Source organism: Balaenoptera musculus, chromosome 9, assembly GCF_009873245.2.
Source record: "Balaenoptera musculus isolate JJ_BM4_2016_0621 chromosome 9, mBalMus1.pri.v3, whole genome shotgun sequence".
In the NCBI taxonomy this organism is placed as follows: domain Eukaryota; kingdom Metazoa; phylum Chordata; class Mammalia; order Artiodactyla; family Balaenopteridae; genus Balaenoptera; species Balaenoptera musculus.
This window is the reverse complement of record NC_045793.1, coordinates 2,892,251-2,913,406: the sequence shown is the minus strand read 5'-3', so window position 1 is coordinate 2,913,406 and position 21,156 is coordinate 2,892,251. Positions and strand designations below refer to the sequence as shown.

Below are 21,156 nucleotides of genomic sequence, written 5' to 3'. Positions count from 1 at the left end.
GTTTTTTTTTAAAATAATTTGTTATGTCGTTTTTTATAATTTTTTTAATTTATTTTATTTATTTATGGCTGTGTTGGGTCTTCGTTTCTGTGCGAGGGCTTTCTCTAGTTGTGGCAAGCGGGGGCCACTCTTCATCGCGGTGCGCGGGCCTCTCACTATCGCGGCCTCTCTTGTTGCGGAGCACAGGCTCCAGACGCGCAGGCTCAGTAGTTGTGGCTCACAGGCCCAGCTGCTCCGCGGCATGTGGGATCTTCCCAGACCAGGGCTCGAACCCGCGTCCCCTGCATTGGCAGGCAGATTCTCAACCACTGCGCCACCAGGGAAGCCCTGGGCTCCAGTTTTGAAGCATGAGCAGGTGGGGCAAGAAAGCATCATGAGAATCTATACAGGCGGGATGTCACAAGGTGAAGACCAAGGTGCTCTGGACACCTTGGGGGAACAGGCAGCAAGAGGAGTGATGATGAAAAGTATGGGAAGAAGGGAGAGTGAGGGATCCCAGAGAGCGGAGGCGTGGCCAGCGCTGCAGCTGGTCTCAGGCCCCTGCCTCCTGGGGCCTCGAGGCGGGGAGCAACGGTGAATGCTCTCCCGGGAGCGGCTCAAGGAAGCTCGGACGCCAATCTTGTACTCAAACCGGCAGCCAAGCCGGGCGGGTGACCCCTCGGCTCCAAGGAGGCCCTCCCCCTGCCACACCCGCTCTGGTTCCGGGTTCTGTGTTCACGCGGAATCAGAACCCCAGGGCAGGGCGGGAGAAGGCAGAGTTGACATCTCTTTGCCCAGGGTCAGCCAAGTCTCATGACAAAAGGTGGTGTGACTTGGTAAGCCTTCCAGAGTGGCACAACCTCCCCCTTTGCGCTGGGTGACAGCCAAGTTTCCAAAAACCTTGTTTCCGCGCTTGGCTCGGCGGAGTAGGGGAACGCTACACGACTGAAAGGATATCGGGATAAGCCGATCGCTCCCGGCACCCGGGTCACTGCTGGAAACCAGGGCTCACAAAAGGGAACAAGGGAAAACGGGCACCGGGCACATCCAAATACTCTGCAGGTCTCCAGCGTCGCGGGGACAAACGCCCACAGCTCAGAAGGCGTCACACGCCCAGCTGTCTCAAGAGTCCCGAGGCCAAGGAGCGTTTGCAGGGAACGAACGAGTCACTGCATTAGCTCTGCCAACAGCGTTCGGAAGGCAAGCTGGCTGGGGCTCAGGGATCCCAGGAGGTCCGCTGGGCTGGTGCTCGTGTTCCGTGGGCCCCACCAGGAGACACCGAGACACGAGCCAGTTCCCTCCAACGACACGCTGTTAAGACGGGGGAGGGAAAGAGGGTTTTGCAACTCTCTCTTAAAAATGTGCACTTTCACATAAATGCACTCTTTCAACACCAAGCCCGAAGGGGAAGTGGGCCCCCTGCTTCTGACCCCAACCTTTACCCTGATTGCAGTTCATCAATTTGCTGCGGCCGCAGAGAAGTTGCCTATAGTATTAGCAACGCGCGGGCGCTGACAAAGCTGTCACGGCAAACCCTGAAGCAGGAACGGAATTAATTGTTCTTCATTAATAATATCCTAATTTGCATGATTAATATGTCATCTTCGATAAACACGGGCAGCTACGAATAAAATCACTGAACAAAAATGCCACCTGCTGAGCAAAAAGAACAAGACCAATAAATGACTCGACACGGCTAAACGACCTGGAGGCGCTGCATCTCCTCCAAACAATGTTCGAAACGCACAGAATATCGCTGCTATTGGGACAACGGGATGAGGAACACGCAGACAGGCGTTCCAGACGGTTCCGTGGGAGGACGGGCCTCTGGTGGGCCACCAGGGGACGATCTCAGACGTTCCGGGCAAGGCCACACCTGACTGTTCCGGCCTCCAGCCTCACCTTGCCCTGCCCCACAGCAGCCCTAGCCCACGGCGCGGAACATTCCAGGCCAAGCGGCACCACCTCGGCCAGATCCAAGTCTTCCTCGGGCCGGCCGTCGGCCTCAGCAATTTCCGGCCAGAACTGGGGGCGGGGCTGTTGGTAAGGGCACGAGTGGCCGCAGGGAGCAGAGGGAAAAAGAGAGCCAAAGCGGACCTGAAAGGGCCTCACGTGGCTGGCCAGACCCTTCGTGGACACTGGCCCAAAGTTGGACGCAGCGCCAGGAGCCCGGGTCCTGCGTGCAGACGGCGGGCCAGAGCCGGGGAGCGGGGCAGCCATGGCGGAGGGAGGCCCGTCCAGCGGAACTTCCGCAAATGATGGGAACGTTCTAGATCTACAACGTCCAGGATGGCAGCCACTGGCCACATGTGGATCGAGCACCTGAAGCGTGGCCCGGGCGATTCAGGAGCTGCATTGCCCATTTCGTTGTATTTAATTAACGTGTGACTGCGGCCACTACACCCGACAGGGCTGGGAAAGACACTCCTGCGCTAGGAACGGACGCAGCGTGGGTGCCTCAGCCCTTCCTGGCTGTGTGACCTGGAGCGACCGTTTCGCCTCTGGGTTTCACTGTCGGAGGCACGAGGGGTCGGAGCAGCTGATCCCTGGGGTCTGCGTTCTGCGTCCTGGCCTAACGTCCGCACTGCCGCTCGGCTCCTATTTACCATCACCCCCGAACCGTCGCTGGCTCCCCGCTGCCTACCAGCAACTGCCTCCCGACCTGACTCCAGGGCCTCGCAAACCGCCCCTGATCTTCCAGCCGCATCCCCTGCAGCCGCCACGTGACACGGGTCCTCATCTCACACCACGTCCCCGAGGCGCCTCGTCTCCCCGCCCAGTCCTGGCTGGAGACCCACTCGAGTGGCGACCGCACTCAGCCTCGGCGGGGTGGCTTGCAGCGCCGGTCCGGCTTATTTACCCCTCGTTTCTGTTTACCTGCAATAATGTTGCACCCTCATGGCAAGAGCAAAGCAGCACGCTCCCAGGCAGCTGGGCAGGGGAGGCCGAGGTCCGGGAAGGCAGGCAGAGGCGGGCAGCCCTCCGGCTCTTAGCTCCCCCTCCTGACCTGAGGACGGCAGGGCAGCTATCGCCCGGGGGCCAGTGGGGGTCCAAGCCGGCCCCGAGCTCCCTGCCCTGGCTGCGCCCGGCAGATCCTCAGCCCCGTGGGCTCCCCTTCCGCCCCAAGGCTGCTGATGAAAAACTGTCGCCGACTATGGGGTTTAATCCAGAAGAAGTAATATCTCAAATGGTTTTATCTCCGCCTCATTTTTTTTTTAATTAATTAATTAATTTATTTTTGGCTGTGCTGGGTCTTCGTTTCTGTGCGAGGGCTTTCTCCAGTTGCGGCGAGCGGGGGCCACTCTTCATCGCGGTGCGCGGGCCTCGCACTATCGCGGCCTCTCTTGTTGCGGAGCACAGGCTCCAGACGCGCAGGCTCAGTAGTTGTGGCTCACGGGCCTAGTTGCTCCGCGGCATGTGGGACCTTCCCAGACCAGGGCTCGAACCCGTGTCCCCTGCATTGGCAGGCAGATTCTCAACCACTGTGCCACCAGGGAAGCCCCTCCGCCTCATTTATTAAACTGAAACTGAGCTTATGGTAGAATAAGATGGTAAGAATGTTTTCCATGCTATCTCATTTCTATCTGGAATTCTCTCTGCCTAACTGCTTTTCATTGGTTTTCTCATCTTCTCCATCTAGGAGGAGGAGGGGGAGGAAGCGGGGGAGGAGGAAAGGCAGGAGCAGGGTGGAGCAAGGTGCTCTGGAGTCCCTTGCAGTCCCTCCAACACGAAGGCAACAAAGCTGGCTGCAGTGGGACAAACGTGATCCCCGACCCCTCCCCCAGCCCCCAGGCTCCAAACCCTGGTGGACTTCTCTGCAGCCTGTGTGAACAACGCGGCCACGGGGAGGGCTCAGAAACAGCTGGACAGGAGTCTGGCACTCCACAGCATTAGCACAAAACCCAGGGTGGTCACACGTCACTTGGAGTTCCTTTCCTTTATTTCCGCAGTACCATCTAAACAGGAAGCTTCCGTTAATTAATTGAGATATACCTAGAGGGGCTACATGTATCGCCATTCGTGTTGCTTCTTCACCTTAAGGGTGTCTTCTCCTTTCCCTCTGAGTTCAGTGACCCCTGCACTTGTGATCTGGGGTGAACAACCCGGTAGAAACTGTGTTGAGTGGCGCCCTTTACAGGCACCACATACAAACCAGAGAGACGGTGGTGTCTAGACGGCCCAACCTCTGCCTGAAGTTGCACTCAAAGACCCGAAGTCCAGAAAGCAAGCACAGGACACACAGTAACAGGGATCCTAATCTGCTCTTTACGCCTGTCAGAGCTCGGAGTGGTTTCCGACCCAGGGCAGCACCTCTGCAGCACCCGCGCCTTGCCCTTCCTGTTCGACCACACCCACCACTGCTCCCTAGAGCTGGTCACGGCGCGAGCCCACATCTCCCAGCCCTGGTCCCTTCTCTTCATGCCCTCTGCCGCTTCCACTTTCCCAGCACCAGCCACATGTATGAGTTTCAATTTTCTCATAGACACCTTGTAAAAAGCATCAAAGGTGGGTGAAATCCATTTTAGTATTATGTGTTATTTAACCCGATATATCCAAAATAGTATCATCTCAACATACAATAAAAAACGATGTTTGGATTACTTATAGGGTATTTTACATTTTTTCTTCATACTAAGCTTTTGAAATCCAGGGTGGGGACTTCCCTGGTGGCGCAGTGGTTAAGAATCCGCCTGCCAAGGCAGGGGACATGGGTTCGATCCCTGGTCCAGGAAGATCCCACATGCCATGGAGCAATTAAGCCGGTGAGCCACAACTACTGAGCCCACGTGCCACAACTACTGAAGCCCACATGCCTAGAGCCCGTGCTCCGCAACAAGAGAAGCCACCGCAATGAGAGGCCCGATCACTGCAACGAAGAGTAGCCCCCGCTCGCTGCAACTACAGAAAGCCTGCGCACAGCAACGAAGACCCAACGCAGCCAAAAATAAATAAATAAATAAATTAATTAATTAATTTAAATAAAAAGAAAAGAAAGAAATCCAGGGTGTATTTTACTCTCTCCGACCGTCACAGTTTGGACTGGCCAAATTTCAAGTGCCCCAAAGACTCATGGTTCTCGTGGCTGCCATATTGGACACACATCTCTAGTCTATTTGACTGGTTGTTAGGGACTGAATGTGTCTCCCCAAATTCATGTGTTGAAGCCCTGACCCTAATGTGATGGTATTTGGAGATGGGACCTTTGAGAGGTGATTAGCATTAGGTGAGGTCATGAGGGTGGGGCCCCATGATGGGACTAGTACCCTTATAAGAAGAGACACCAAAGAGCCTCGTGATTTCTCTCTGCCTCTGGCTCTCTCCCTCTCTACCATGTGAGGACACCATGAGAAGGTGGCCATCTGCAAGCCAGGAAGAAAGTTCTCGCCAGAACCCAAGCTTGTTGGTACTCTGATCTCAGGCTTCCAGCCTCCAGAACCACCAGAAACAAATGTCCATTCCATAAGCCACCCAGTCTGTGGTCTGTTAGGGCACCGAGCCGGCTGAGATACAGGTGCTACAGGACAAAACCTCCCAAATGGTCAGCAAAGTAGGGCTCTCCCTAGAGGGCTGGGGCAGCAAACAGCAGGAGCAAAGGGAGCTGGGCTGAGGCCCCTGAAGAGCCATGATCTGCGCGTCACGATCTGTGCTCCGCCGGGCTCCTCAGGAAGCCACCGCGCAAAGAATACATCTCCAGCTTCTCAGTTCATGAGGCTCACTGTTCAGCAGGGCAGACAGGAGAATGACTGTCCTTTACATCTTGTTTTATTATTTCACCCACTACATGTTTGGGTAAAAACCAACAAGAGATCCACAAAGAAGTACATGAGTAACTGAGGGATGGAAACAGGAACTGAGGAATCCAGATGGAACTGGGGTTACTTGGGACCAGGCGGAAGAAACCCACTGCTTCTACTATGTGCTACTGACAATCTAGATGATTAGATGGTTTTGTTGTTGAAAGGTCATCTACCAACACAAACCGCGTCCAAAGGGAAGGTCATCCTGGTGTCTGATGCTGCATCTAATGGGACTTCACCTTTACCTGTTGTTTCAAGTTGTCCCAGGGCCACGTATTAATTTGTTCCACATGTTTTCACATGCTACCTTTTCCTATTGATAAAGCATAAAAGAAATAAAGGAAAAAAATAAAGATGCAAGGCCTTGGAACCTCTTACAAAATCAACTGCTCAGTTCTGACCTAAGTGACAGAAAAGTCCCAAACTTCCTCAAGGTCAGGATATTGAGTGACAAAGGAAACCTGAAGAATTAAAAAAAAAAAAAAAAAATCTGCCTCAAATTATCATCATGAGCCGTCACACCAGTGGCTCCTACGGACCGGGTTAAGCCACATCAAGGGACTCCCATGCTTCAGAGTCATAAAAATATAAGAAAATGATTAACCAAAATAATTAGAAATGCCTGGCAAGGTCAAGGTACCAGGAAAAGTCCTCAGGTAAAAAGACAGGAGCCTGGGATTCATCTGAGCACAATCTGAAGTATCTATCGTACAGTCGGCGTGGGAGTTGGAGGTCGTGAACCTGCACCCTGACGGTGTCAAGGAAGTAAAGTGTGCAGCCAGCCTCACCCTTAAAACCCTGGCAAGACTTAAACCGTCTCCGAGTCCTTGGAGGAAGCAGGCATAAGCCGCTTTGAGCAGAGTAGACAAGAGTAAGTTTAGAGGGGAAAAAATATTAGAAATTGTGTGAAAGGTCTCCTGGAGAATTAACCAACGGTGCAGCGAGGGCTAGCACCGCTGATCTGAGAGCCGGCCGGGAGCAGCTGCAGAGAGGCTAAACCACAGGAAAAGAACCTGGCCGCAGGGCCAGGGCAAGCCTGGGGGAGGAAGCCCGGCTCGCCAGCGGCTGCACGGTCACCGAACAGTCCAGCTGTGCCGTTCAAGAGAAGCTCCACCTGCCCCCACAGGTCCCAGCAGCGATCCAGCCAGACGGCACAGACGGCTCGGCGGGGTCCAGCTCCGTGACCCGACACTGGGCTCGAAACCCTGGGACCGGCCCACCTACATGCAGGCCGGCACAGCAAGCGGGTCCTGCGTGCCCTTCGTCCCCTCCTTCTGAAGCCTCCCTCTTAAAATGTCCTTTCTCTGCCTGAGGACTCACGGCCATTGGGGGCTTCCGGGGCTTTCTCTAGGCCTTTTCTCCCATCCCCACCCACCCCCTGCCCAAGTGATCACACTGGCTTGTCCCTAAAGACCTCCTCGGGAGCAATCCTTCATGGTAGGCAACTGTTCTGCTTTTTAATGGGGATCTTTCAGAAACACTGCGCTTTATTCCAGAGGATGGTCCCTAATGATGTGAATTTCAGACATGTAACAGGTCCAGTGAAAGAAACTCTCTTAGAAAACGTAGATTCCTTGGGTTCTTTCAAGCCACAGTATAAGACTGGCCCTGCCTAGAGTATAGTTGAGTAAAGAATTTGGATAATTCATGAGAAATGTTCACAGCAATTTCATGGAATATTTCATCTTAAACTTTTGTTTATATCATAATTATTTTTTCTGATTACAAAATTAATGCAATAGCATTTGTTCAAAAAGTTTTTTGTGAAGTGTTCTTTTTTTTTTTTTTTTGGCTGCGTTGGGTCTTCGTTGCTGCACACGGGCTTTCTCTAGTTGTGGTGAGCGGGGGCAGCTCTTTGTTGCAGTGCGCGGGCTTCTCATTGCAGTGGCTTCTCTTGTGCAGCACGGGCTCTAGGCGCGCGGTCTTCAGTAGTTGTGGCACGTAGGCTCAGTAGTTGTGGCTCGCGGGTTCTAGAGCGCAGGCTCAGTAGTTGTGGCGCACGGGCTTAGTTGCTCCGCAGCATGTGGGATCTTCCCGGACCAGGGCTCGAACCCGTGTCCCCTGCCTTGGCCAGAGGGTTCTCATCCACCATGCCACCAGGGAAGTCCCGTGAAGTGTTCTTTAAATTCACATCCAAGAAATACAGCCTAAGTTTACATTAATATTCTTCTAGATCCTTCTCGGCATGTGTGTGCATACACATATATGTACAAACACATTTCTAGATAGAGAGAGGTATATACAGCTATGTATATGTATAATTACAAGAAGGAAAATATCCCAAGGTCCAGTTTTTCAGGTCACTATTTGATCTTCCTTTCCTGGGTCAACGCAAGCGCAGTTTCACTCCTGTGCTGGAGACAGAGGGACGGGTGGGGACAGATGGAGTCAGATGTCCTGCTGTTGCCCGAGGGGTCACGGGGCTACGGCAGGGGCGCGTTCCCCCTGCCCCCCAGCAGAGAGGCCCCTCACGTGGTGATGCATACGGACCTGGGTCTCAGGAGAACGATAATAATCTTTTCTCAGTGACATATGGCATCTGTTCCCAGGCCACTAAACTTATTAAAGGGCCAGGAGCTGAGAGCTCTGTGCTGTGGAGCCCATCTGAACTGCGAGGTTGGGCAGTGGGACCTGCAGCTCCCCCATCCATCCGTGACTCTGTTTGGGTTCCTTGTGCCAAAAGCAACTCCCCAAGTTCTACTGGAGACTCACTGACACAGGACTTTTCCTGGCACTAGAGACCCTTCTCCAGTGTAAAGAAAGCGTCACTGAAGCATGTTCAGGATGAATGGAACCACCCAGTGGTCCAAGCCCCTAGCTCATCCCCAGGGCACCCAGATTCTCCCCCGTGTCCTTCCCGGCTCAAACTCCTGCCATTCGGGTGTGCGTCGGGGGCAAGCTTTGCACAGGAGAAGTAATGAATTGTCCCTGCTGCACAAAAGGAGGCCCAGCCCAAGCCGGAAGTCACTATGGAACGTGGCTCCTGCCTTAAGGGTGGCAATGGGGGGAGGAGGGATGGCCCACTGCATGATGTTGAGGGCTGGCATCTGCTCTGTTCTGATTTAGGACGTGGCCAGCATGGCCACCAGCGGGGCCGAGAGTGGTCCCCCCAAACTCCTAGGGCATCAGACATGCCCATCCGGAACTCTGGTGCATCCGAGGCCCAGCTTGGCCCCCGCAGAGCACCGTGGCACGGCAGGTGCAGATCAGGGTCCGGGAGGAAGCTGGGCTGGCCGGGCTCAGGTCCCCTGACCTGGACCACACCCCCGGGAGCTGTCGTGTGAGACGGAAGGACCCTGGGCCTTCTTCACCAGCAGCTTCACTTCCCAACCACCACACACACTTAGGACAGACATCATCTGTCCCTCCTGCCATTTTCTGCTCCATCCTAAATCTCAAAGGCACGAGTCTGCAGAAGATAAATCATAAGGACGTGGCCTCTCGACCAGAAACCAAATCGAAATTATCATCATCTTTTTCCAAGGATGACTGATTGTCACCCAGCCGTCGGGAGGTTTGACTGTAAAACGTTAGGAGTCTGCGTGACAAAGACTAACTTCGGCAGGCCTTTTTTCGCTGGGCAGGATGGGAGGAAGCAGCGCTATCCCCTCTCTCTCTTCCTGGTGAGAAGCCTATGGGCCTCACCAGACAGGGACCCCACAGTTCTTCCACTCTGGGTCCACGAGGAAAGCTCTGTCCCCCCTCAGGCTGCGCCCCTCCTGAAAACCTCTGCCGGGTGGAACTCGCGCTCTGGGCACCGGGTCCTGGTGAAACTCCAGGTTTCCCGCGGGCTTGCGAGCATCTCGCTCAGATCGAGGGCTTGCCTTGGACCCACCAGGAGCAAAGCTCCTCGCTCAGCACAGCAGAGGCCAGAGTGCAAAGGCGAGGGCCTCACACACCAGCTGAAAAGGCCCGAAAGCAGTGAAGGTCCCTGAATCGTGAGCTGCCGTCGGGCGGGGATCCCGGGCACCGAGCACTGCTGAGCTCAGAGAGCGTCACTGCCTGACCGCCCTCTGCTGAAGTGCGTTGAGGACAGATCACGCAGGACCGTGCACGACGGCCTGAACGGGACGTGTGATGTGAGCTCTTCCTGAGAGGCCAGTGGGAGCCGATCATATTCTGCTCAGTCATGCAACATTCTAAACATTCCATGGCCACATGGAAGCCTTCCACTTCCGGGACCCGACAGGCAGGAGACGGGTTGCAGAGCTGCCCGGCTGTGAACACGTGTCATCCTCCAAGAAAAGGGAGGACGACTCTTGGGGCAGCTCAGAGGCCAGCGGGACGGGGCTGCCACCAGGGCCCCCAGGGCCGCCGTTCTCAGGCCCCGAGACCCGAGGGAACAGGCCCTGTGGGGTTTCGGGCTTGTTTGGGACCCGTGACCACTTTAGTTCTCCCAGCTTGTCCCTTTAGGGATGGAACTGTCTCTCCTCTGCCTGTCCCATCAGTGTACTTTGGAAGCAGAGAACTTGTTTTCCCCGTGGAGAAAGGAGGCGGCCACATGAAGACACAGAAGCACAAAAGAAGGACCTGTGATGACAGAGTCGGAGACGGGAGTGATGGGGCCACAAGCCAAGGGATGCCAAGGACTTTGGGCAATGCTCGAAGCTGAGAGCGGCCGTCCCTACGAGGCCCTGATTTTAGACTTCTGGTACCCTGAGCTGTGTGAGAAAGTCTCTGCTGTGTTAACACCACACAGGTTGTGGCGATTTGTTACAACAGCCCTTGGAAACTAACACAAGCTCGCCTACAATATTTTAGTTCCATGCATCCACGTTCAGGGCATACTTCTCAGCATTACATGGGATTACTCTTTCCTCCACAAACATGTGGGAACACTGAAGTGTGCATCGTGCGCCCTAAGTGCACACTCGTGTCACTTCCATAAAATACAGATAACCTCGTTCTCGAATTGACCCTGCACCTAAGCACCAGCATTTTCAGCTTCTCCCAGACCGTCAGAGCACTTTCCTCCTATTGTGGACGTTCATTCGTTTTTTGACACCAGGTGTTTGGGAAATCCCTGACTTGGGAGACCATCCCCGAGTGCAGCTGTGGAAGACGTGGGCGCCCCCACCGCATCCCGCGGCTCAATTCTGTTAGACCCTGGGCCCCAGCCCGCACCCCAGCCAGCCCACACACCCAAATTAGGACCAGACGTGGCCCTAAGGAGTAGGTCCCTCAGAACGGAAGGGCGAAGGCGTCTTGGAAACCTCTCCAGACCTTGAAGAGATGCCAAAGATGGTTTAAAAACAAAAGGTGTTTCTCTCTGAGAATACGAAGGTTGAAAGAAGATGCAAAGCTTATGAAATTACAAAATATAGGCAGAGTGTAGACGTAAGCGGCTCCTTTCCACGGACAGAGTACGTCCTCCAGGAGCAGAGCCCTGGAGCGTAACAAGGGCAAGGAGGGTCGCCTGCACTCACAGGTGTTGCACAGAGCTGCGTCTGCCAGTCACGCCCGGTCCTCCCACGTTCACACCACAGAAGCAGCCAAGCTCTCCTAAAGTCTCGCTCAGAACCGTGATCAGCAGAACTCGCAGAATGTAACGGAATAAGCTCCAAATCTGAGGCCAGAAAATCTCGAGTCCAGCCCTGCTGTGTGACCTTGGGCAAATCACTCAACCTTTCTGAACTTGTGTCCTCAGCTATATCTGCCTGTTTCCGAAGGTCAGTGTGAGGTTTACTGAGGAAGCTTGCTGAAAGGGCTGAGCCCCGTGCTTGGTGCACTTGAGTTATTCACGAAATGCACTGGCCCTGCCTGACCTAACTCAAGACACTTGGCTGCAAAGGGCTGAGGGCTGTCCAGCAGGGAAGTGGCAGGTCACAGAGAGGCTGGGACGATGGAGAAGCAGCCTCCAACACAGTGGTGGTGCTAGGTGCAGCGGGAGGGGGGCTGCCTGCTGCCCTGGATGGAACCAGTTCACATCAGGGTCATAAGAAAGTCAGGGTAGGGGCTTCCCTGGTGGCGCAGTGGTTGAGAATCTGCCTGCCAATGCAGGGGACACGGGTTCGAGCCCTGGTCTGGGAGGATCCCACATGCCGCGGAGCAACTGGGCCCGTGAGACACAACTACTGAGCCTGCGCGACCGGAGCCTGTGCTCCGCAACAGGAGAGGCCGCGATAGTGAGAGGCCGGCGCACCGCGATGAAGAGTGGCCCCCGCTTGCCGCAACTAGAGAAAGCCCTCGCACAGAAACGAAGACCCAACACAGCCAAAAATAAATAAATAAATAAATTAATTAATTAATTAAAAAAAAAAAAAAAAGAAAGTCAGGGTGCCGTGGAGATGCTTGAAATCACCCATTTCTAGTCACTCTATGCGCAGGTGAAATTCCTAACCCAGAGAATCTCGGTCCGGGGGCAGGTACACTCACACACATGTGCACGCACACATGCGTATACATGTGTCCCACATGCGTGTATACACATGTGCACTCATGCCCTCGTACACGTGTGTGTGCAATGCACACTTGTGTGTACACATAAATATACATCTACGTGCACATACATACACATCTGTGAATATCTATACATATACACACATTCACACATAGGTGCACATGTGTACACTTGCAGGCACATGCTGTATATACACGTGCAACCTACATATGTGCGTGTGGGCACACATACACATGCATGCACAGATGTGTGCACCTACACAAACACATACGTGCAGACACCCAACACGTGTACACTGCAGTACATACATGCAAACACACACACACCTATGTGGACACACATGCACACACATACATACTCACATGTGTGCACACACACACATGCACACGTGCACACACACACAGCCCTGAGGACGCGCTGCGGATGCAGGAGGTTGCCATTCGTTGAGAGAAGTGGTTAATTTAGGGAGTAGCACAGGGCATATAAACGAGGCAGAGAAAGGGAATCAAGGACCCGTAGCCCCACCCACCGTGTGACCAGAAGGGCTGTGGTCAGCCAGGAAAATGTAGTTCAAGATCCGTATCAAGGAACTGATAATGACCGGGGTAGGGTGTTCTCCTACCGCCAGATTCACGCAGCCGTGATCCCAGCGCCCCCAAGTCCTCACGCAGGACCATCCCGGCCACCTCGACGCCTGCGCCCTCTCTTCTCTTCGGGCCTCCGGGAACCTCCGGGCCCAGCCCCTTCCCCCTGCTCTACACACGCAGTCACAGACTCCGGCTACTACAGGGCAACAAGGACGTGAGCTCCCTGCGTTTCCCCCGCGGCACCGGCACGGCGCAAACCACGCTTAACCAAGCAGCCGAGAAGAGCAAGAAGTCGTGCAGGGGTTTCTGCCCCAAGTCCTTCCGTATTAGAGTAAAATCTTCTCATGGTGCCACTTGAAGTGCTGCTTTAAAAAATGGTCCTTTTGAAACAAAATATTGCATTAAAAATGGTCCTTTTGATAGATGCTGAATGCAAATGCTCTCTCCCCTAGATTATATGGAAAAAGGACGATACATTACAACTTCCTCTTTGTAACATCCAGCCTGCGCTGTTAATTTAAGATCATAAATTGTTTCTGTTTTTCATTTTGCAGATCTTTGTAGTGTCTAATAGTGTAACCACAAACACTTTCTTGTGTTTATTCACTGATTCGTAGTTTACTTATTACCCACTTCTGCCAAGCAGGCTTGATAGATTGCCAGTTCTTAGGCCCCTGATGGATGGCCTAACATGCGGAACTTCTCTGGGAATTGATGGCCTCTCATGTTAAGAGTCTTAAGAGGGAAAACTATGGACCCATTTCTGGCCCATGGGGTGTCTGCTGGTGGGGCTTCCATGAAATCTTCACTTTCCTGATACAAAGGGTCAAACACAGTTGACGTGAGCCTTTGTCTCCTTGCTTTCCCCAATTATCACTGGCTGGAACATGTGCATGATGCCCAGAGTTCTGCAGCCCTATTGAAACCATGAGGTGCTAGACAAGTACCAGGTAGAAAGCCCACACTGTAAGGATGGCAGAGGGCTGGATGTACTCCACTGCTCCTCCTGATTCACTGTTCACTCACCTCCACTCGGCTCAGGGCCCTAAGATGCTATCCTGCATGGATGGCATCAGTGCTTCCTTAACCTCTGGCTTCCAGTTGGTTCATTCAAGAGGGAGTTGGGAGGCACCAATGGGAGAGTGGAGGCGGGGACGAAAACCAGGTTAATTTCTTGCTCTTTCCTGACAGTGTTCCTCTTCTGAAAGCCACAGCTCCTTTCCGACGGCCCTCCAAGAGCTGCAGCCACAGCTCCTTTCCGATGGATGGCCCTCCAAGAGCTGCAGCCACAGCTGCAAATCCCTCCACATCGTGCTCACTGCCCCATCAGGCTGGAGGTGGGAACAGCTCCGGGGATGCGTCTCCATCCCGTGATGGTTTCCCAGAACCCTTCCCACCCTTTGTATAATCGATCACTAGATCACGCCTTTGTTTAATTCTCCTCACCCACCCATTTGAGAGTGCCATCCTTTTATTGTCTTTTTCTGCTGGGACCCTGAGAGCAGCTCAGAAGGAAAGAGCTGGGCCCCCCTCAGCACTGTTGAACAGTTGGGCCGATCCTGGACCATCTGCCTGTGGACCTCATGCCGTGGGATGAATAAGCAAATGGTAGTGATTTCTATCACTAGAGTGTGGTTTGCTCACATCTGCCACTGAACTCACTCCCAGCTAATCCACCAACAGATTAATAAGATGGGGTTTCTGTCCTCAAGGGGACAGCCTATCAGGGAGTGAAGATACGTAGATATATTTACAAGAAATAAAGCTATTTTGATAATAGTTCTATTAGAGAGCTGGACAACAGGTGCTATGGAAGATGCCAGTGAGAGGCATGTCACAGAAGAGATGACAAATCTGAGTGTCTCAACAGAGGGGCACTGCAGGTCGGCCACACATGTGTGAGTGCAGGTGGAGGCGGTGCTCCCTGGGTGCCCCTTGCTGGGGGGCAGGTGCTTCCCCATCAACCTTCAGTAAGATGTCCTGTCCCTGACAGCCTCAGTCAGTGGTATTTGGGAGAATTAGGGGAGGGTGGGCATGTGTGCTAGGACAGCAGCGGGGTGGCTCCAGCTGCAGTGAGAGGCGTTTCTAGGGTGAAAAGCCCCAGCCCAGAGAGGTCCTAGAATAGGTGCGTCTTCCCTGGGAATGGACAGAAATATGCGGGGAGGGGGCCCTGATAAAAGGCTGCCCCTCCTGCATTCATAAGAGGTCTGCATTTGCTTGGTTATTTGCCAAGTGAGGAAAAATGATGGCACAGGCTGGAGAAGCTGTGGATATTTGGGTTCCTTAGATAACAGGTGTGGTGTAGTATTTCACTGAAAAAAAAGGTCCCCTAAACGTACTTTAAAAAAAAATCAAAACCCTTGGCTAAGGTACTTCTCCAAGGAAATGAACAGATTCAGCCCTGGGAAGAACCTTAAGTTGGCTGGAAGAAGAAGGGAAAAAAGCACTGTGAAGTTTGAGAAAGCTTTAAAAAATTTTCCTCCCAAATGGGCTTCATTCAAGTTTAACAGTGAGTGTTTTCCCTCTGCTTTTCTCTCCTCTCTTCTAAGTGAAAACAAGCTTTTAAGTTTGTGCGTGTCGCTGCAGAATTGAGACTGCAGAAGCTCATCCTGTGCCAACAAACATGCTCTGGAACAGCCAGAGCTTTTGGGAAGCAATCAATATTTTGTTTTTCCCAGCTAAGGTTAGGAAAAGAGTACACATCTTCCAAATGCCAGTTAACGTCTATGTGGTAACTCAGCCACTGACATCAGACCTCGCCCAGCGGCCCCCGCACGCTTCCAGCCTGAGAATCAGCCAACACTTCCACGCTCACAGCACCCTCCTCAAGCCAAAGACCTCTCCACCGGAAGGCGTGTAGTTTGGAGGCGCCTTTCTGGTAACACATCCCTGGGTCTTCGACCACAGGGAAGGGGAAGGAGGGAAACCCTCTCCCCCTTCCTATGGTCCAGCGGGTCCCACCTAACGTTGGTCCAGAGCAAAGCAACTCCAAGCTCCAGGGCGCAGTGGCTACCGTCCAATGGGGATTTCTGAGCACCTCTTTGTGGCAGGTACGGTGGGGAACCAGAGGCTAAGGCACAAACCCCACTTTCACAAGGTTTATGGTTTAACAGGGAAGCACCCACATACCACTAGTGCTGATTAATTAAGAATCAGGGACGTGTGGTAGGACAGCAAGGAGGGGGGAACCCTCTCTTCCCGAGAGGGTCCCGGTGGGACAGCCGAGCTGAGCCTTGAAACATTCTCCCAGTTCTTCTCAGTTCTAGAAGCAACTTCAATAATTACAAATTACATCTTAATTTTTGCCTCGTAAGATGTTATAGCACATAGCAAACTGGGCGTACCTCTGTCCTAATATTTAACACCTGGTGACAACTATTTGTTTCTTAGTGTGATTCCACCAAGTGAGCTCATTAAGGGCAGGGACTGAACACCTAACACAGAATCTAGCCAGAAGGGGGTCCCCAATAATCTGTTCATTGGTTATTTGATTACATTCAATATATAAACATGCTAGTGACTCATGGGCAATCTTGACTTCCTGATTCACAAGGAAATACATGACAGATAAGGATTTTTTAATTCTCTCCCAACTTGGTTTGCCAAGATGTGAGGGGAAAAAAATCCAGGAAAAGATAAGGCTGAGGGAAAACAGCATAATGTCTATTTTTGGATGAATATTTTTATTCAATAGTTTATACTTACCAAAACAGTGCTCAAGTTCACACAACAGAAGACAATTAAAACGAAAACACAAAGGACTATGATGAGGTTTCTCCTAAAGCCTTGCTACTCAAAGTGTGGTCCGCGGACCAGCAGCAGCAGCACTGCCTGGGAGCTTGCTAGGATGCAGGATCTGGGCCCCCCGAGACCTGCCTGGTGAGAACCTGCAGGTGGACAAGGTCCCCGGGGGATGTGAAGAGACACTGAAGTCTGAACGGCACCGTTTTAAAATGCAGCTGTGGGAAGTGCAGACACCCGCATCCCCCAGACCAGCATCCCCCCACCCCGCATTCACCTCCCAGCACCCGCTGGAGTGGCCAGGAAGAGGACCTCCGTGGCCACCTCCTGGAAGGCGTCCTTTCTCGAATTTGTTGTGTCGACGCTCTCCCAGCTCGGGAAAGGGACACCACAGGGTCGATCGATAACCCTGAACCAAACAAATGCTCTGACGCAGCCGCTGAAGGTCATGACCAGAGAGAGGGCAGGAAGGGGACCGCCTGCCAGACACGCACAAGACGACGCCCATCCTCCAGCTTCGCTCAGACCATCAGGTGCCCGTGAAGCCATCACATCTGATAGAGTAAATCTGCTTCGTTGCATTAGAGGAGCTTTTCTCTCTGCAGCTACGTTTTTACCGTGAGGGACGGCAGACTGCAGGTGCGGGCTGCAGTAGGCCAGCGGGGGGTTTGGGGGGCACCGAGCTGGCGCCAGCTGCCACCCCGGGCACAGGACCGTTTAGAGATGAGCTCTCACGGGAACTCGAGGCTTCCAGACGGTACCCACTGGTGAGTGCAGGAGCCGGATGTGCACCTGTATCTGTTTAATAGGGTTGAAACAATTCCATCCAAAGAGTGGGGGAGTGGATAAGGCAGTGAGGGGTCAGGGCACCACAGATATCAAATCCAACACGTGGGACGTACAGTGTGTTTATTGCTGAAGCACAAGATCATAAGAATATTTCTAACCTCAAGTGAAAGTTTTTCAATAGTTTAATCATACACACACACACGTGTGTATAACTTCTTTCTGGGAGTTTATGTAAAAATGCTTAAAACATCCGAAGCCAAAAATGGGAGGAGTAAGGGAATCAGACTCTTAGAGCTGGACATGGTCTTCAACACCGTCTGATGCTTTCCGGATTGTCCCCTCAAGTTGGAAGAGACTGAAGTTCAAAGAAGTTTATAACTTACTCCAGGTCACATGATGAGTGGCCGAGTCAGAGCCAGAACTCAGAACTCCTAATGCAGAGGCTGACCTGCCTTTCCAACACACGGCCTTTAAAATTAAACACACACGCACGGCCTTAGTTACAGACCTATAGAAAGTTCTAGTAAACAAGAAGAACACACTAAAGATGACTCTTGGACATATTCAAGGGAGGGACTGGGCAGAGAGAAGTCTTGTTCTTCCTAGGTTCTTCTCTGGTAAAAGGGGAAATGAGGGATATTCTAAATTAAACATATTATTCTAGTTCTTCTGCAAGAATCTCGTGTCTGAGAACGATTAAAAAATATTTAGAGCTTTTCGAGAAATGCTACGGAAATAGGAATGTTTTAAATAAACTAGCAATAAAAGCCATAAAACAATATTTACTATCCAAAATAGCCTCCAAGAGCCTAGGGTAGGAGATAACAGAAGACGCTTGCCAAGTGCCTCATAAGATAACACCCTGAATGAATGGGCTAAAGCCTGTGGTTCTCAAAGTGTGGTCCCAGGAGAGCATGTCGGCATCTTCTGGGACTTTTCAGAAATGCAAATGCTGGGGCCCATCCTCCTGACCGGACAGGCTGAGGGTGAGTGTGACCCAGAGACCCGCATTTTCACAAGCACCCCTCCCTCACCCCAGTGGTGCTCCAATGCAGGCTCAACTTTGAGAATCTCTGGCCTGATACCAGTGAGGTTTCTGGCTTTCTGTTTAAGGCAGGTCTACGACAAACACCGTCCCTGTCAAACACCTGTTTATGTTCCCCGTGGCTGGATGGTGTCCTTTTCATTGGCATGTATAATCAGCCATTTTCGCCTCCACTAAAACCACAGGCCTCTCTCTGGTTAAGATCGTTGTTATGCGGGTCCGTGATTGAATCGTTAGTAACAAAATCGAGCGGAAATAATTTTCTACCAACATGATTTACTAGCATCAGTATTATGGATTGAAAAACAATTAAACATACAACAAAAACAGTTATGAAATGTTGCCTCACTCCGTGTCAAGAGCTGAAAATTAAGGCTCTAATAAAAAAACACTTGGAAAATTCTCAGTGTTCCCAAGTAGACAGGGAGTGGGTTAACGTGCCAGTAACTGGACACCCGCTCCCAGATCACAGCAATGTAGTCCTGGGTCCACATCACCTGGGGGCTTGCTAGGAATGCAGAGTCTCAGGCCCCACCCCGACCCAGGCATCAGGATCCGCATTTTAACAGGATCCCCTGGGAATTTGCATTCCCCTTAGAGTTTGAGAAGCAATGCGTTAGACGAGACTTGATTAAGTATCTGGTGAACAGGCTGGATTTCCTACTCTTTCGCCTTTTTATGCAATGAAAAACCAACTGCTGTCAAAAGAGGTATATTATTATCCACAACAACAATATTGAGCAATTCTTAAATGCTTTCTGTAAGTATGGCACTGTAGTAGGCATTTAAAAAAAAAAAAGGAGGAACTCATTTTACCCTTCCTAAATAGATTGATTTAAATTAAAATAACAACTAGCCACTTTTTCACACCATGGGAAGGAGATTTTGAAAAATCTCTTGACAGACAGAATCCTACACCAAATTTCTTGAAGTTAAGGGAAATTTGAAATTTAGAAAGCAGCAGGGAGAGAGGTTTGGAGGGTGCAGGCGAGAGAGGGGTCACTGGGGGCCTCTGCACACAGGACGGGGGTGGGGTGGACAAAAGCTGGGTAGGGAAGTAAGGAAACTGAGGCAGTCCTTGGGCGTCAGGAGCCCTCCATGAGAGCAAGTCCAGGATGAGATCACTTGCCCGGGAAACCAGAAGCGGCTGCCAAGGTTAATTCTGCAGACACCACGGGGCTTGGGGGTGGGTGGGCACGGCCCAGCAGTGGAGCTGTGAGAATAGGGGAGACCCTCCGTGCAGCAAGCTTCTCCCGGCATTGCTCTGCTACGCAGAGATAAGAGCTGGGGAAGCTGACGGCTTTGCAAAAGATGAAAATCCATGTTTTATGTAGAAGGGACTCAAAGCAGCCCTGCTGAGCAGCCCGCCTTCTCTGCTGGGAGGGTTGTTCCCTGCTCAGGGTAAATGCAGCTATGATATTCTCTTTAGTGAGAAAAACGCCCTCACAGTCTGCTGCATTATTGATGGCTTTCCTAGGGGCTGGCCTAGTATTCTGATGCTTCTAATAGTTTCGTCTTCTCATTTGCTTGCAGGTTGCTGGGTGTTGTTTTCTGACATAAGTCGTAGAACATGAGCCGTACCCTTAGCACCTTGCTGGTAAATCAAAGGTGTGTGTAGTCCTGGTTTAAGAATAACATGTAGTGACTGCAAGAATATAAAATCCTTCTCCGCCTCATAAACAAGGCTCCATTTCAAACGCTTTTCTTCCTGCACACCTTTCAGAACCAGTTTGGATCAACCACAGGACTTGCAGAGACAAGTTTCACAAACCCTGTATGAGGGGAGCAGAGCCCCCTTTGCTCTTGACTGAGCTCTGACCGTGCAGCCATCACAGGCCTGTAAGAGACCCTCCAGCCCTGCCTACGCTTTCAGGGCACCCGTCACAAAGAACTGTAGCCCAGTAAAGACGAGAGGGGCCGAAACACCGCGGCGTGAGGCGCCAGCACGACACAGAAAAGGGCTTCACGCAGCTCCCAGATCCGGGCGCCTTCTCTTCTTTATAATGTGTGTAGCTGCTCAAATAAACAACCACAACATTACGCGGTTTATATCAGTGTAGATGTAATACATGCAACAACCATAGCATAAGTAGGTAGGGGGTAAACAGGTTTTTTTTTTAACAGTTGCCAATTTTTACATTTATGTGAAATGATACAATATTAACTCTAAATGACACAATTTTAAGTCTAATGATACAACCTTAACTCTAACAGGGACGGGTAGAGGACGTACGCTGTAGTCCCTCGAGCAACCACTAAGAAAAGGCAAAAAAGATACAGCTCCAAAAGACAATAGATAAATTAAAATGGAATTCTAAAAATCAACCAGCTTAAAAAGGACAATCAGAATACAAACAGCAAAATGATAGACCTCATATCATAGCAATAATTACAATAAATGGAGTGGATTAGACTCTCCAAAGAAAAGACAGAGATATTCAGAGTGGATTTTAAGAAGGGAGACCCAATGATATGCTGTCTACAAGGGATGCACTTTAAATTCAATACACAGATAAGCCGAAAGCAAAAGAGTGGGAAAAGGCACACAGCATCAGTTGCTGTATTAACATCAGATCAAAGACACTTGCAGACAGAGTATCACCAGAAATAAAGAGGGACATTTCATAATAACAAAAGGGTCAATTTATCACGAAGTCCTAACGGTCACAAACGTGTATGAGCTTAATAACAGAGCTTCGACATACGTGGGGCAGGACTCAACAGACCCCGCGTGCGTGCGTGCGGGTCGGCACAGAGAGACAGGTCTCCCGGTCGGCAGCCCCTGGGTACATTCTGCACGAACTGCCCACAGATCAA

The 21,156-nt window shown here is 51.7% G+C and overlaps 1 long non-coding RNA gene across 1 annotated transcript; it reads left to right on the top strand.

Annotated features, from left to right (window-relative positions):
• Positions 1-17,101: 17,101 nt before the first annotated feature.
• On the top strand, positions 17,102-20,379 carry LOC118901054. Its single transcript, XR_005021281.1, has 2 exons — positions 17,102-17,272; positions 19,873-20,379. It is a non-coding gene; the product is annotated as an uncharacterized LOC118901054 (long non-coding RNA).
• The last annotated feature ends 777 nt before the right edge of the window (positions 20,380-21,156 follow it).